Raw genomic sequence first — 17,050 nt, forward strand, 5'->3', positions numbered from 1 at the left:
ACAAACCCTGTTATTTTTCTCTTTCTGATACATGCCTACAAAAGAGAGATTCTAGCTGGAGACAAGTCAATGCAGCACTTGTCTGAATGGTATTTTAAAGTATACCTTTTTCTTGCTGCTTTTGGTACAAAATTATGTGATGAATAAATGATTCAAATTTAATTTGTCCACTGCAGAAGCTGAGAAGGAGTATTTCTCGTGCTAGCATGCATGCCTGGATTGCAGAGGCCACTGAAGGGAGCAGGGCAGGGGTGCAAGAAGCACCAGGTGTCCAAGGGCAGCTGAAGAACTGACACACACCTTCTGAGGGGAATGGCCAAGTCCTGCTGCACTTCAGCTCTTCTGGGCCACACAAGTCAGTGCAGTCATCTAGATCAATACAAACAACTTTTTCCTGGAAGCTTTGTTGTCTTTTCTGCACAGGACAGTACATTTGACATCTTACATTCCCTGTTACTGCCTCGTGCTTTCTCTAGTCTGATCTTTTCTAGAAAGATGCTCGTAAACTTGAGCATCTGTGCAGCCCCTCTGTAAGCACCTCAGACCCCTCTGGAATTACCAGGCAAGTGTAGATTAGCATAGGACAGGGAGCCTGGCTATCCCTGGCTCTAGAAAAAACTCAGGAAATTAGGGTCTGATGTGCCACAGCCACTTTAGGGTAAGTGGAAACTCTTGGCTGAAATCGTGGACGAACTATTCTGCTTGTCAGGATTCAAGCAGATTCCTGCTGAAGTGACCCAGACAAAAAACATAAGACAGATGCCAGTGTTGGCACAGGTAACCCTGCTAGGAAATGCACATCTCTGCATCAGCCTGTCTGCTAAACCCTGAGCTGCCTCTTCATTTTTGTACAAGATTTGGGACAGTCACAGGAGTGTGTGGATGTGGCTCTCGCTCAGCAGACAGACAGACCCATCTCTGCTCACACAAGTCATTTATAAAAAAGAGCTTGCAAACCTGTGATATCACGCTTATGAAATAATCATTAACTCTTTAATGATGCAGATACTTTAGTATGTTTAGTCAAGTCACAAAAGCGCAGATAGAATTATCAAATTACTTTTGCCTTATTTGTTGCAAACTTCTTAGCTGTGGCACCACCTTGTGGACATTACTATGTGGAGTGAGAACTCAACTGGCGGCAACAAAAGCAAGTGAACCAGGCATTTTGGAAAAACAGCTATGGTCACACATGGTTTGACAAATGAGAGTAAAATAACTACATTTTAAAAACTATTCCTCAAAATCCACCTACGAAATAAAATGCATAATACATACCATCATTAGGGTGCTCAGTTGTCCTTGCAGCTTTTACCTGAAGAGAGGCAGCCTTCAAAACTACTTTTGTTCCTTCTCAATTGACTAAGTAGCAGCATCCAAACCCCAGTTCTGTTCCTGCTGTACATGCAGACATGACTTTTACACCTATCTCAAGCAACAAGACTTGCAAAGTCGAAATCCTAATACTGAACACATGGAGAAACCTTGGGTCCTGCTCCATAAATATAAGCCCAACAGTGAGATTTGTGTCCAAGCTAAGCCAAAAGAAAAACAATCTCTGACAAAGATAAATTGGTGGATCTTTTAAATGCTTGCTGACACAAGCTGAACAAAAATAAATTTAAATTCCACTCTCTTGGCCATTAAATTCTCAGAACCTTCTGCAGCTGAGGTAACAGGGTGTTCCTGTTATGAACTCCCTTATCTGCTCTATGGGCAAAGCAGGAAAGCACAGGGGAGCCAGAATTTATAACACAAGATCTCCAAGTTGAGTGCAGCACACATTCACTCTGGGTGTGTCTGTCTGAATAAGCTTGGGGAGCATGAAATAAAACATTGAATTGCATTTTCTATTTCTCTCTCTTCAATAACACACAAGCTGGTACTTGCATTAGCATAAAGTGCAGGAGGAGACAAAGACTTGGATCAGTCTCAGAGTTGCTAAAATGAAATGCTGAGCACTGCAGCCAGGGAAGCCAACTCATCTCCAGTGGAGCTCATCCCTCACTCTAGAACAGACACTACTCTTGTTGCAGCTGGTGTCCTTCCTCCACAAACAGCAGCATTGTACCTGCTTTATGAAAGAACAGAGTGTAAAATGACAACTTTTTTTCTTTATTATAGAATTAAAATTTCTTTTAAAATATGACAATGACAGCACTACTCTTACAATTCAGACATTAAAAAAAAAAAGTTCTTAGAAATGCATTTTCTCTGTTCTTTATCTCAAAAAGATGAAAGAGTTTATGAAAGAGGCAATTTTTTTCCTTTGGCATACTCATACAGTGAACATTACAGTTATTTTATTTTTTGAGCTTGGAAATTCCTTAGCATAAGACAGTGTTTTGAAAAAATATAGGGCTTTCAAACTCCTAGTGATCATTCTCAGATATCAACTATTGTTCTCAATTTAACTTAAATATTTGTTTTGGAAAAAGTAAGGCATTGGCTACCCCTTACTCACACTGAGTGCAGAGATTCTCTTTCTCCTCAGGCACCATTAATGTAATTTTGTTCTCCGTTGCAATTAGTTGCATAATGCAGCCTCATTAATGGCCCTGGACGTATCTGCATGGAAGTTTTCATCCACAAAATTGCAGGAGCAGTTACTGTAAACATGGGGTGAGTGACACAGAAAAGACTGAACCAAGTTTATTCTTATACAGAACTCAGCTTTAAGAAATATCTTATTTCTTACTTTTTTCAGCATGTGAAAATGTCACATTTGTGCCCATCACATTCAACTTGCTTTCAGAAAAGATGCTAATAAACTGTGAGGCAAAAATAACCTTAAATCTCCAAAATGGTATTTTTTTCCACAGACTTGGAACTCCCTTGAATATTTTAATTATCTCTTTCCTAAAAGCCAACAAAGTAGCATGACACTAGATTAAAATAATTTTCTTTGCGATTCTGCTAGAACTGATTTCTTGCTGAATTAGCATATCATCTCCAAAACCAATTTCCACAGCATCAGTGACCTTATGTCACTTTATGTATTACAGCAGCAAGAGAGAAATGCTATCAGACGGCTGTAACAGTTTAAAATTATCCAGTATAAATCCACTTATTGAACCAGTACATGCAGGAGACAAAGCCTTGAAATTATGTTAACCTGTATGGCCTAAAATCAGATTTCTGCATTTTTAAAGGCTGCACCAACTGACACAGAGCTGTGGTGGTATTATCAGAAAATGAGATGGAACAGGCAGAAATCTGTTCAGGCTGGAAAAATCCTGGGAGAGAGAGAATGAACAAGAAAGCAGCAGCACTCCCAGGATGAGATCACGGGGGACAGAGCCCTCTGTGGGAACAAAGGAGGTTCCTACCACAGCGAGAAGTGGTGAAAGGGACCAAACCCTACACATGAACAATTCAGGGGGGGCCTTTAATAAGGGGAGAATTTTTGAGGTGAAATTCAGTAAGTCTGCAAAAAAGGATGGATAAACCCAGACTCCTCAAGGCCAAATGCAGAGCCACTTTGGTCTACATAAAAACTAAGTGCCCAACTCTCTAGCTATCAAAAGACAAGGTAATATTATTATATTTTTACAGGGAATGAAGGTTGCATAAGCCTCTATGCTTATTAGACATTAGATTTAATTTCCTGTATTACTGAGAAATGGGTGACTTGGAGCTCAGCCAGGCTTGGATAGATATAATAGGTTACACATTTATAAAAGGAAATCAGTACAAGTAGGAATTGCTGCTAGAGGTGTCAATTTAAAGTAATATTCTCCCCACCAAAAACCCCATCCCACACAGGACAGGGGAGACTGAATCAGAGATGTGCTGTAAAAGCATTAAGTCAGGGGAAAGTGGTGCAGAGACAGCAACCAATGACTAAGTACATTTGACCTTCATGTGTTATTTTTGTCTGAAGTCTTAATTTTGTGTTTCCACAATGGGCTCATCCCTAGCAAAATTTGATGTCCTCTAATAATTATCACAGGTGCTATTTTATACATTTATATTATTTATATTTATTAATATTATTTATATTATTATTGTTATTATTATATTTATTATTATTTATACATTTATGCCTTGGTCTGTCACTAATACATGTGACTCCATATATTGATAATAAAGAAACAGGTTATTTACTTATTGTTTCACTTGCTGAAGTGCAAAATCAAAATAAAATAAAATGCTTTATAATCTATTTATTTCCTAATTGCTTGTGCAATGTTGCTCAATTTCTTGTTTTCCAGTGTGCTTTCCTTTTTCCTTGGAGGCAATATAAAAGACAAAGAATTTTCAAAAGAAGGAGGATCTGAAAATTCTCAATACTGCAAGTTAGCTCCTTGGCATTTTCATAAAGAAAAACCACAGGTGAATCTTCCAACCACTATCCAGCTGATTAAAAAAAAAATAAAAATTCTTTGCCTTTCAACATAAATCTTGCTTCAACATAAAGCTTTCAACATAAATATTTTTAAACTATGAAAGCCCTTTTTGAATTTCATCCTCCTTCTTATTCTGAAGGTACTGTAAGAATAGTTACAAACTTAGTGCCATAGAATATGCAATGTAATTATATATTTTGATTTTACCTTGCTCAAATTATGATATTCTCAACTCCCTGAGACATATTATGTGCTTCTTACTGAAGTAATATGTCAAAATAGATTGTAATTTGTTAATATCAGTACTAGTAAGGAAAGAAAATGTGGAACAAACCAGCAAATAAATTCTGCACCATAAAGCACCAAGTATTAATTTCTAGAGAAAAATATAGGTTAAAATTTTACAGAGCAAGATTAAACTAAAACAAGCGTGTTCAGATAGAGAGAGGTTGTTACCATCTGCAGTCCAGCTGAAGTGAGAGAACATTATGGGTATTCAGTGTCATTGAGACCCAAATAATTTCTATTTTGTATTTTCAAGTGAAATATCACTCTGATGAGACATTTAGAATACTTAGCAGCTCCCATTATGCCTTTTCTGGGCCTCAGCCATCTGGATGAATTTCTAGGGTCACAGCCTTTGCTCTCCTTAGGATTCCTCCACAGTCGAGTTGCAGCTAAAACGCTGACAAGACACAAGCAAACTGCCTCAAACATTCCCAGTCTGGAAGCAGCTCCGGAGATCACTCAGCCCAAGCCCAGCTCAAAGCTGGATCACCCAGGGCAGGGTGCTCGGGACCTTGCTCTGTTGAGTTTGGAGTTTCTTCAACGACGTCAACTTCAAAACCTCCCTGGGCAGCCACAGGACAGATGCTCCTCTTATCCATCCCCAAGGCCTTTCCTGCCCTCACTCCAGCACGTCCATGTCCTCCCTGCTGCAGGGAGCCCAGAACTGGGCACAGCATTCCCACTGAAGTCTCCCCAGTGCTGGGCAAAGGGGAATGATCACCTCCTTTGATTTCCTAGCAATGCTCTTCCTAATGCAGCCCAGGATGCTGCTGGGCCTCTCTGCCAATATCGATGTTTACAGACATAACAGAAGTTTAAGGACATGATGAGTTATGTATTTCCAGGGTCTGCTCTGTATCAGGGAAATACAAACTATATTATTTTGCTAATACATGTTTTATGTCAGTATCAGGGATTGTATTTATGTTCTCATTACGTGATTTCCAAAATAACTGGCCCATTAAAACCAGTTGTTTGGGATGATTACACAGTGCTTTGGAAAAACATCTGTGCACAGAATTCTAAAGGTAACACTGAAAAATCTCTGAATGCAGACCAGGATACGTTCACAGGAGTGAAGACATCTTGGAAATTGCAATTGTAGAAGATAGGAATTCTCAATTTAATTGTGTTGTTAGTGTTAAGATCTAAAGACAGCAGATTAATTACTATTATGTTTAACTCACAGATAACCTTTTGTAGCAGTAACATCCAGCTTAAAAACTTCCACAGTTTCCAAAAGCTCTCCACACTCTTTCAGAAGCCAAAAATCCAGCTCTCCCTAATGTATTCCTGAGAACCTTCCATTTCCTCTGCAGCTGCCATGGTGTAACTGTGGACAATACACTTATGTATTGACAATACACAAATTTTCTGTGGAAAAAGGTCCATAGACTTTCCAGTGGGTCCTCAAGCAGCCTAAAGCAATGAGATGGTCTATCAGATTTGTTTGTCTTGGCAAGGAAGACAGCAACCTTGTTCTCAAAATATCTACATTTAGTTCCCCATCTATAAACAATTTTCATCAGTTCTTCCATCTGCAGTATAAGTCTTTGTTTGGCAAACAATTTGCAATGTTTCTTGTTATACATGTCAAATTGTTTCTGTTCTGCATGAGCTATGATGACTTAAAGGACCGAAGTTCCATGTGGTGGAAGGAGTTTGTTCCCTCTGAATCCAGGGGCACCTTTACTGCCCTTGCTGGTCCATGATTTCTTTGCATTTTTTACAGTCTGTGACTGCAGAAAACAGGAATAAAACTCCTTGCCACTAGTGACATATCAGTGTGTGAGCCAACACAGTCTAGCTAATGTCCTTTTACCTTCTGGAATAGTTTAAAGCAGGATGCAAAATATTCTTCCAAAAATATACAAAGTCCTTTCCATCCACTTTTCTGTCAAGCTATGCCAAAAGCCCTGGGAAAGCCTTTTGACTCCAGCCTACATGCTCAAAAGAAATCTGGGAGACTGGCAAAAACCCACAATATAATTAGGACAATGCTGGGACTCAGATTAACATTATGGAAAGCAAACACCTTTCATACCACTGCCAGCTCTCACATATCCATGCTAAAGGGAGATTAAAATTCAGATGTTCATGAGCAGAGTAGCTCTTCCCAAAACAACACTAGATTGGCCCAGGTGGCCACAACCTGCACAATTTTTCATGGACTGACTTTCAAACTGCCTCATGGCTGCCTCAGTCTCAGAGATGTTGAATATCTTTCTCAGCTTTTTCCAATGCAGACCAGATGTTCTATTGTGATAATTCTCTCATGGGCCTTTTCCATTTTGACTCTCCATCAGCTAGGGATCCAAAGAGACATTACTTGAAAAACAGGAACCATAAAAGAGCCAGGAACTTATAAATTAAAACATAAACATTAATTTGTTTTCCAAAATACAGATGTCTTTTGTCAGTTCAAGCCTTGATCTCCCCACCAGTTAAAGGCAGCAGTTGTTCTGTGGAGGCATGCACTGGAAATTAGCCAACGGGCATTAACTTTTGGTTCTGATTGAACTGAGGAAAATTTGAAACAGAAACACAGAATTAAAAGTTGTGATAGCAATTATTGTCTGATAACATTTTAAAATGTTCACGACAATTCCAGAAGAAGTGTCTTGCCATAAGGAACTGTAAATTACTGAACCTTTTAGGACGAGGCTCAGGAGAGATTTGGGTTGTCCTTGATGGTGGCAGAGGCCTGTCCTTCTCCTCACCTGGCTGATATGGCAGAGGGATCAGGATCCAGCCCTGGGGAAGTGGATCCTGCAGTGCTGACTGGTGCAATGGGGTCACAGCAATGTGGCACCACCACAGCTCTGGACAAAGGGACTGTGCTGGAAGTGGAAGGGACACAAGACAGAGACAGCTTTAAAAGGACACTTTTATACATCACAAGTGCTCAAAGATCACCTGCAGATTTAATTTTGCATTGACATAACACATCAAGCCTTGTTTTCAAATGGCCACTGAAAATCTGGTTTTTTAATGCTAAATCACTTGATATATCAGTATTATTCCCTCTTTTAACATTTTTATCCAAATAAAACTTTGAGAATATTTAAAAAAGCAGAAAGGCTACAGGCAACCAAAGAAAACATCTATAAAAATGTGCATAATAAAGAGATAAGGATGAAAAGTTACTTTCTTTTTTTAACATGACCTACATGTGAACTAATTTTTTATCTTTAAAAAGTAGCAATTCACAAGTCACACCTCTTCATTCCCTTTGAAATCAATTTTATACACCTACACAATTCTTCTGACAGTGGATTACTGCAGGTTTACACTTAAACTTTGAGTTTCCAGTTCTGCTGTATTTTCTTGAAAAAAAATCTATTAGTATGGGAGATAAATACTACTCTTCAACTTTTAGCAATGAACCCTCTGCAACTGAACATTTTATTGTACCCAAGCAGGGAAGGTACAACAAATTGCTCTCCTTGATGTAATCAGTTCCCTTCCTTCTCATACAGGCATAAACAAACACCTGTAATTTATAATACATTCCAAGAAGTATCACTGAATGATACCCTTTTCTTCTACTCCTACAGAGACTTTGCTTTTACTAATTACTTTTTCTAGAGCCTTCTGCTCAGAATAAGGCAATAGTCTGTCCTTTATACCAGGACCTGTCCTTCCTCTGTACTACAATGAACTCACCTGGTGGAGCAGGGATTGAGCAGCCCTTATTCCTTCCCTCAACACCACTGGAATAAATCCTTGCTTTCCAACACCCTTTTATGACAAGCTTTACATCTTCATTTTATTTTCCTAGGCTACAGCTCCTCTAGATTTCACACCATACTAATATCTGTCTCCTCTTGCTGAACTGTTCATACTTTAATATTTAAGTACAGGGAATTCTAAGTAGCTGTTCCCACTTCATCTGCTCTTCCCTTGAGGGGTGAACCAGCATCTGCTGTTCCCAGTCTCCTGAGGAAGAAACAACTTCCACAGAAAGGAGCTGCAAATATTCTTTCATGGCTTCACCTCACACCAAGAAAGATTTTGATTGCACATTCTGGTTCCAGCAGAATTTGCTCTCAGGTAAAAATTGTAGCCCTGTATATTGCTAAAATTTTATTATTCTCCTCCTTAAATAGAAGACTGAGGTAAAAATTTGGAATATACATTTTTCTCAAAGGTTTTGCACTGACTCAGACAATTCATCAAGGATGCCCCTCATCAAAAATGTAGAATTCTATTCCAAAAGAATATGAGAAGCAAAAAGAGTCAGATATTTCTGTGAATTTTTTAGTAATATACTGATAATGTGCATTTATAATTGTATCTATTGGCTTATTAAGAAAAGTGACTTTTCCATATCTGTATATGTTACAAATGAGATGTTCATGAAATTCCCAGACTACAGAATGATGCAAATCTAATTATTTCAATTCAACATGAAAGAAACAGTTATTTTAAACTTAAACTGTAAAGTGGCAGACATACACCCACTTTTAAAGGTAATTTTGAATAGTAAAATGTATTGCAGCTGGTATGCCTTAAAAGTGAAGATTTCATCCAAACTACTATTGGTAAGAACTAAGAAATTATTTCCTGGCTTTGCAATGTCCAGATCCTGAACTTTTGCCTCTGTTAATCTCCTTGCTCAGTCAGACATCCACGTGTAGGAATAGAACCCCTGTCCTCCTCCCATCAAAGGGGCTGCAATGGCATCCTGTTCACATGTCAGAATCTTCTTTACTCTTGGCATCCCTTCCAAATAAGCCACTCCAACAGAACTTTCCCTGGATATACCACCTTTGCAGAAAATGAAGTGTCTCTAGTTTCAGTGGGAGGTGTTTCAGCTGGAGGCACTTCTGCCAACCTTTCCCTAGATGTCGCCACATTTTCTGGCCCCTTCATTACAGCCTTAATTACTACATGGAAAACCATCATGAAGGTTCCTACTTTCTTCATATGCAAGAAACAGAAAACTATCATAGAGCAACCCAATTTCTTGAGAGCAACAAAAAGACTTTCTAATTATATATTATTCTATTTAATAGAATATATCTAATATATCCTACCAATGTCATACTGAAACCTGGAAATAGCTTTTACCACAGGCTTGTTTTCACACTCTTTTTACCTTCCTAACACACTTCCTACTAAGTGTGTTGACTCATTGAGTCTGGAGTTGCTTGACTTCTTCCATTACTCTGTGCTGAAACAATCTCCTTAAGGATATTTCCAAATTTCCAGATTCAGTTTTCATGCATACTTTGCTATTCTTTCTCTCTTAACAATTTTTTTCAAAGGATGTCCTTCTGCCCTAATATGATTTACCATTTAAAGACTCATTTGTGCTACCCAACTGCTACAGGACACTATTTTGGGAATTCAAGATAGGATTCAGACTTGTGTTTTAGCTGATTTGGAATTAAAACAGGCTTCTGAGGGCACCATCCTTGTTTCCACCCCAGTGTTAATATCTCTCTGCAATTCACAATTTCTTCCTATGGAAATAGTCTTTGAAAAGCACAGGCTGATTTCTACACATGAATGAAGTTTCCATATTGTCCAGAAATATGAAGACTCTCCAGTTTGTTGCAAAAAATACCAAAATATCTGCACATTTTCTAAGTATTTCAAATGTCAGTTGTGCTGAAGCAGACGCTGATTGCTTGTCCACAAGATGGGGCTTCTACAACAGAGATCTTTATATCCAAATTTAAGATTCTGATGTAAAACCTATGAATGGCACCACAGTTGACAGGAACATACTTTGAAATTTTGGCACAGGAATGGTCCTCAGTGCATTCCTCATTTCTCATGTAAAAACAACAACCCCTCAGGAAATCAAAACAACAGCAAGTGATTTTATCTTGTCCTTAACCCTTGCACTGTGCTGGGGTACAGCTTGTAAGCCAGAGGCAAAATGCACCATTGCAACCACCCTGTGTCTGTGCAGTCCCCTGCAGTCTAAATGAGTGTTTGTGGAACAGCACACAGACCAAAACACCAAACAAAGTGCCTGTGATTTTGAGACATTTTCTAAGTCAATATGCAGCCTTCATAACTTCTGAAGCAGTGTGCAAGTCCACTGCTAAGATGATAACACCCCCAAATAAAAGTTAAAGTAGCTTCACGGTGTGCAGCTTTTGTGAACTTAACTGAGAGGGGGAACAGTTTGCTGTCACAAAAACTAACTGTAGGCATGCACTTCAAAAATGAAAAGAAAAATAATTTAGACACAAAAATTTCAAAACATTACAAAAAAAATAGACTTACAGTACCTTTATCTGTCTTGTTTCACTGTGGTGTTTGTTTAAACAGTATGTTCTACTAAAAAAAAGGCCTCTCTCCTCTTTTGTCACGTAAGTAAACAAGCAAGATTTTCATGTCATATAGAAATCTCCACACAACCAAAATCAGAACAGACTAAGGAACTAATCACCTTCCTGTATTCCTTTTCATACTGTTAACGGCTTAATTTGTGATAATTTCTGTTTTCTGCATGATAAAGTTGTTTTCTAGAATTCTTTTTCAGGAAACACAGTAGTGTTTGAGCATGCAAAAGTAAATACTGGTACAAATTTCCAGCCTTTCCTTCCAAGAGGAGGCTGTACAAACATAGACTAATCAAAAAGTAAAGCTAAATGTTAAGAAGAAGCATTTCTGGCCAGAGGATAAAGTGAATTTCCCAAGGGCAGTCATTCACAACCACCTCATACTTTCACTACAAAATCTTCAATGGCTCCTTCTCACATTCCTTCTGTTCAGTCTCCAGTAACTTGTCTGCTGCAATTCAGCCAGCTAAGCTGTCACAGGCCAAAGTTTCAACAGGAAGTGCAAAATCGTGCCCTTCAGAATAATCATCTGGAGAAGCATAAAATAAGAAAATCTGAGCAGGCAGGAATTACATGGAGAAGGACAGGGAGAGACAGGAGCTACAAACTGCAGCCAGTGATGTGTTAGGAAAAAGGAAGGACACTAAATTTGATTGATGGCGTTTTTGTACACACTAAATAATATTTTCTTTATTAAAAGTTGAGGTTTTAACTGATCACTCTGTGCACTTTGGGGTGCCATGCTTACTGGAAAAGGGGACCAAAGAAGGAGGCTGCAGGACAGTGAGACATCTCAGAGATTTACAAATCATGATCCACAAGGAAAAACTGAAACAAAGCATTGTAACAGTTTTCAGACATCTAAAATTGCTTTTAACAATACAAACAAAACACATAATAAAGAGTTTGACTTATAGCAATCTTAGGGATTAGAACACAGTACCTGTAGCCATCATTCAGTATCCAGGAAGAGTTTCAACAGTTTTCTGTCAAGGAATGACAAAGACATAGGTGATCTTGGATTTGGGCAGACTTGTCTGGCAGGTCACACTCCCTAGGTTCTCATGAATCTATTCAAGTGTCATTTCATCACTCTGCTATTGCAGAAGACCCACAGTTACCTACAGAAAGAAAAGAGAAATTTTAGGCTACAGGAAGAATGGTGAAAATCAGGAAACCAGGAAGACTATGGAGAAGGTGAACAAGGGGTGTTTTAAATTTTGCAGCAGAACAAACAATTCATTCCTCAACTCTGCTTTTTTTTTTTTTTTTTTTTGACAAGAATTACAAGCATTTTGGATACTTTACTGGTTTTGGATACCTTACTGTTGCAGAGAGCTGGAGGAAGAAAAAGTGTAACAAACTGGCTAGTGGTGAACTGTGGATAGAGTTCACTCCTAGCAAATTCAGGAAATATTTGAACATGGCAAAAAGTGAAGCTTCAATTAAAATTTAAAATTAAAATTTAAAACATAGATTTCTGTGTATTGACTAAGCAACACTTGTTGAAAGCCAGCCCAATACTTGTGTCCCAAAGCCCATCAGGAGGACATGTCAGCATGTCACACTCTGCTCAAACACACCAGCTTTCCTGCAGGAACTGTCATTTCTTAGTATTCTGCTACTGGGAACGTCCCCACCCACTCTACTCACACAATTTTTTACCTACTGACATCTTTTCTTACTGGCATTTTCTGAGGATATAAGAGTGAGAATCAAAATAACTCAGCAGTATAGCATCTGCTGTAAATCACCTGAGAGAAACAAACCAGCCAGGAACCTTTTGGGGTTATCTCCATATAATCTACTGCAACTAAAACCATTCCTGAGACACGTGACCTAATCCGCCTTTCAAAGCCTTCAGCAAATGAGATTCCCAGATAATCATTTTCAGTGCCAAAGTACATTTCCAGTTTGAATTAATTTCCTAATGTCTACTTTAAATCTCCAAGTCCATCACCTCTTGCTCTAGACCCACTGAACATAAAGAAAAACCTATTCCTTCTCTCTGCAGAGAAACATTTTACATTTTGAAAGATAATTACTGTTTTTCCCAACACCTTCCTTTCCTTCAGACTAAACAACCCCAATTCTTTCAATCTTTCCCCTTAGATCATGTTTTATAGGTCTCTGATCATTCTTGAAGTTGAGACTGTGGCAACATGTGGTACAAGGAGAAAAAGGAAAATTGATTCCTACACAGAATTCACCCGGAAACTGGGTGACAGAGGGTTTGTTTGAAGGGGTTACTCTTGTATGATGACTGCCTGCTTTGTTGCTTGCGTGTTTTAGTGCCAAAATACACGTTCTTTCTGTTCTTTGTGGCTCACAGTGCAGGTGCCCCAGTGCATAGAATAGGCAGGCATTACACTCCTTGCTGAAAAAACATTTTGGACCTGGGGAAAACCATTGTTATGGAAGGTAAGCTACGCTTGCCAGTAATGGAACACTTCTCCTTACCAAGATGGTATCTTTGGGATAAATTGATATAAGTGGCATATTTGTGATACCAGCATCATTTAGGCAGAAGTTTAAGTAATTTTTAGAAACATGAGTAAAATCCTGCATCACAAAGTACATTTCAGGGAAATATATTAGTTCCATAATTGCTTTCTAGTGCTGCATTCACTCTGTCCCAGAAAGCAATATGCAGTTGTAATATACACTGAGAAATGTCTATGGTTCAGCTAAAATCAACAAAACTAAAAATAATCATGTGCATTTTAGAAGATGCCATGTTCTTTATAGCCAGATAAATTAATTCCACCGTTCCCATAATCAGATTCACATACATAATAGAAGAATGTAATTTACTTCCATTCTCCAGAGGTATACAAAGTCTTTTTTTTTTTTTTTTCCTTCCAGAAAAAGGTTTTAAAATTGTATTGTGATCTATTCGTCAACATTACCCCAGCAAAGAGTTTTATCTCTGAACCTCTGGGTACCATGGCATGGAAAGATTGCACTCAGAAGTCAACTGGGCTTCTGTGTATGAACTGGGAAAACAATCATATCCAGAAGAAAGATAAGACATAATGAGAGATGATAAGTGCTGGGAAAATAAGCTTGGTGGAAGAAAAGGAAGTGAAAAAACTTTTCCATGTTGAGGACAGAAAAGGTCTTTCAAAAACCTTTGTTAAGCATGACATATTAAACATATCCAAAATGTTGTCCAACAATAACATGAGCATGGATCACGTAAAATGGTGTTATCAAAGGGTCTTTCATCTAAATTTAGGCAATTTATTACATACATTTTGCAGAGGATCTCTTAACAAGAAGGACTTATGTCCTCAGTGGATTTTAGATTTTTAATGCCAAAGGAAACAGATTTTTCAGATAAATAGTTCATCATCTCTGGCTACCTCATGTGAGCCTTAAGAATACATCAATATGTCACTTGCCTCCTCTCATATCAAATGCCTGTAAAATAAAACTGCCTGTAAAATAAACTTGGTCTGCATAGTTTAAAACTCTTTTTTTTAAAAAAAAATCATTCTGTTTTGAAAGAGATTTCACTCAGAAGATGCTAGCTGACAGAAGGTGGTGAGGACAGACCTGTGAATGACATTGTTGTATTGAAGTGTATCAGAACGTGAATTCTGTACACTGGTAAACTTCAGAACATCCTGATTTCCACTCTGACAACAGATTAAAGCCAACTCTTTAAATGTCCACAGGTGAGAAAAAGTTTCATTGACTTATATTGCCACTTCTGTACTGATACTAGCCTGACACAAATTTCTGTATTTGCTTTATCTTTTCCATCTGTAGTATCTGTGCAGCCCTAAACCCCTACATGAATCTTTCTTCCTCTATAGGAGCATTTTAAGACACTAGAAAATCCGTTCTGACTATTACTTGTTCCCCAAACTAAGTAGAGGAAGTATAAACCAGACAGAACTGAAGCAATCGGTTAAACTGCCCTGTGCTTCTGCTAAAACAAAGAAACCATACTCATAAATCACATCCTCAGAGGACCCATCCCTCTGCTTCCTTGTCCCCAACCTGCAAAAATTGTGGTAGCAAAAGGAGTAGGTTCACAGCTACACCTCAGCATACACAGGGATATTAAAAGCATTTGTGAACACAACAATTTTTCAATTTTCCATCTCCTGGACCTTTGTACAACTTTTGAGCTGGTGATGCAAAGCCATTACTAATGACCTATCTGACATAACGGGAGTGAGTGGCTGGGAAAAGCAGTGCCTTCAACCACCCCCTACTTCAAAGAATCCAGGCATGACTGGTAGAGCTCTTCCCCTTTCAGAGCTCTCACAGGTGCAATCTGTCTTGTTGCAAGGCCAAACATGAACCTCTGCTTCCTCTTTGGTGTCTCTGAGTCCACCATGAAAAGCAGTTCTCTTCTGGCACTTGACAAGTCTGCGTTTTTTTAAAACATGCCCAGATTTAGAGCATCCTGCACCTACTAAGGGGAAAGTTTTAACTGGGCTTAGCAGCCATTCCTTCTGGAGATCTGCCTCAAGGTAAATAAATGCACCTATACCATGAGATACAGGAAATCCCACCTATGTCCTGACTGCATACCAGGATAAGACCAGTTTGCACTCTGATTTCCGAAGAAAGGCTATTTTGGCACGTCAGCCAGCAGGGAGGCACCACAGGTTTCCAGAGGACCTCCTGACTGTAGAGGATCATAACTGTGATCACAGCCTCACACCAAAGCACAGTGTGACCTGTGGTTTTCACTGAACTACATCAATGTCACAGGCCCGAGCCTTAGAGAGAAAACAAAACACGAGATAACAGCTGAATAAATAAGGCTTTCTAGTTGCCTGTAATCTCATTCCCAATGGTGCCACTGCACAACTGGAAATACCAGTGACAACGCTGGAGCTCCATCACAGGTTCTCACAGCTCTGACATTGCCTTAACCTTGAAATCGTGACTGGGTGAGGCAGTGGTTCACTGGATCCCCTCCAACAATTGCTTGCCTAATTCTATTAAACCAAGCCAACAGACTCATAGGATAAACACCCAAATAAGCAAGCCATGTACAACAGTCATTATTTACAATGCATCATTGCAAAGCCTATCTTGAAAAACACTCAGAATCCTGCCCCATTTTTAGTTTCAGTTTCCTTGAAAAGCCTGAAACTGTGTCAGAATACCATAAATGGCAGCAATCACAGGCTTTACACCAGGGTTGTTTAACTTACCCATTGATAAGCAGCAAAACAAACCACCCTGAACAGCAATAAAATGAAATCTCCAAGAACGAACTCATAAGGATAATCAGCAAAAAGTCTGATCCCAGACTGAGGTCCACCAGCAAAGGTTGTGGAACAAAATATGTCACTGTGAACAGTCCATAGATACTCTGACCCAGGATGGGAGCTCTGGTGCAAAGCAGGTCTGAGCTGCATCAGCAGAGAATTCGGTGATAAGCAGCAGCCACGCTGTACTGCTTTACAGACTGGACTTTGCAGCTGCTGACATCTGCACCACATTTGCTCCACTTTAAAAAGTACCTCATTTTAAAATTAGATTTTAAAGTATTTTCTGTGATGTAAATCTGAAGGCCAAGGATGCATTTTGAGGAACCGAAGAACACTGATAGGTCCATCAAACATTCCCCTCTGTGTGGGTCAGTGCTGGCACTCTAACACAGAGACACGGGGATTCGCCATCCTCAAATTTGCATTTATCAGTACTTACCTATACTTACATCCAAGTATGAATATATTTTTATGAAGAAAAAAAAAAAAGAGCCAAATATATGGCTTACTAGAGTACCTGCTCATTGCATAAAAAACATTTAGAAACGCAAAAGCCAAGTGCCAGTTGCTGATTTTGCTCCACTCTGGGGTTCACCGCCCTGTGCCTACACTGACCGCTCCTCCGCTCACTCCAGCGACCAGCACAGGGAACCCCCTTCCCTGCCTGGGGATCCGCCCGCGGGGGAACCCTTGGGAAGGTCTCGCACAAACCTCGCACAAACCCCTCAGCCGGGGAGGGCCGGGTGGAGCGGGGGGTGCCCGCGGCCGCCGGCTCCGCCATGCCCGGAACACAAACAAACACCGCGCTCGGGGGCGGAGCGAAGCGGCTCCCACCATTTTGGGGCCGGGGGAGCCCAGCAGGCAGCTGGGT

At 39.4% G+C, this 17,050-nt stretch overlaps 1 long non-coding RNA gene across 3 annotated transcripts; it reads right to left on the reverse strand.

The window, feature by feature from the left end:
* Positions 1 to 1,309: 1,309 nt before the first annotated feature.
* LOC131580749 (uncharacterized) lies at positions 1,310 to 16,978 on the reverse strand. Of its 3 annotated transcripts, XR_009277952.1 has the most exons (6): positions 16,891 to 16,978; positions 11,883 to 12,060; positions 11,688 to 11,767; positions 11,317 to 11,468; positions 2,465 to 7,477; positions 1,310 to 2,074 (listed from the first exon to the last, which is right to left on the reverse strand). It is a non-coding gene; the product is annotated as an uncharacterized LOC131580749 (long non-coding RNA). The 3 variants fall into 3 exon arrangements; XR_009277950.1 differs by having other exon boundaries at positions 1,310 to 7,477; positions 11,333 to 11,468; XR_009277951.1 differs by having other exon boundaries at positions 1,310 to 7,477; positions 11,324 to 11,468.
* Between the last annotated feature and the right edge of the window lie 72 nt (positions 16,979 to 17,050).

This window comes from Poecile atricapillus, chromosome 7 (genome assembly GCF_030490865.1).
Source record: "Poecile atricapillus isolate bPoeAtr1 chromosome 7, bPoeAtr1.hap1, whole genome shotgun sequence".
NCBI lineage: Eukaryota > Metazoa > Chordata > Aves > Passeriformes > Paridae > Poecile > Poecile atricapillus.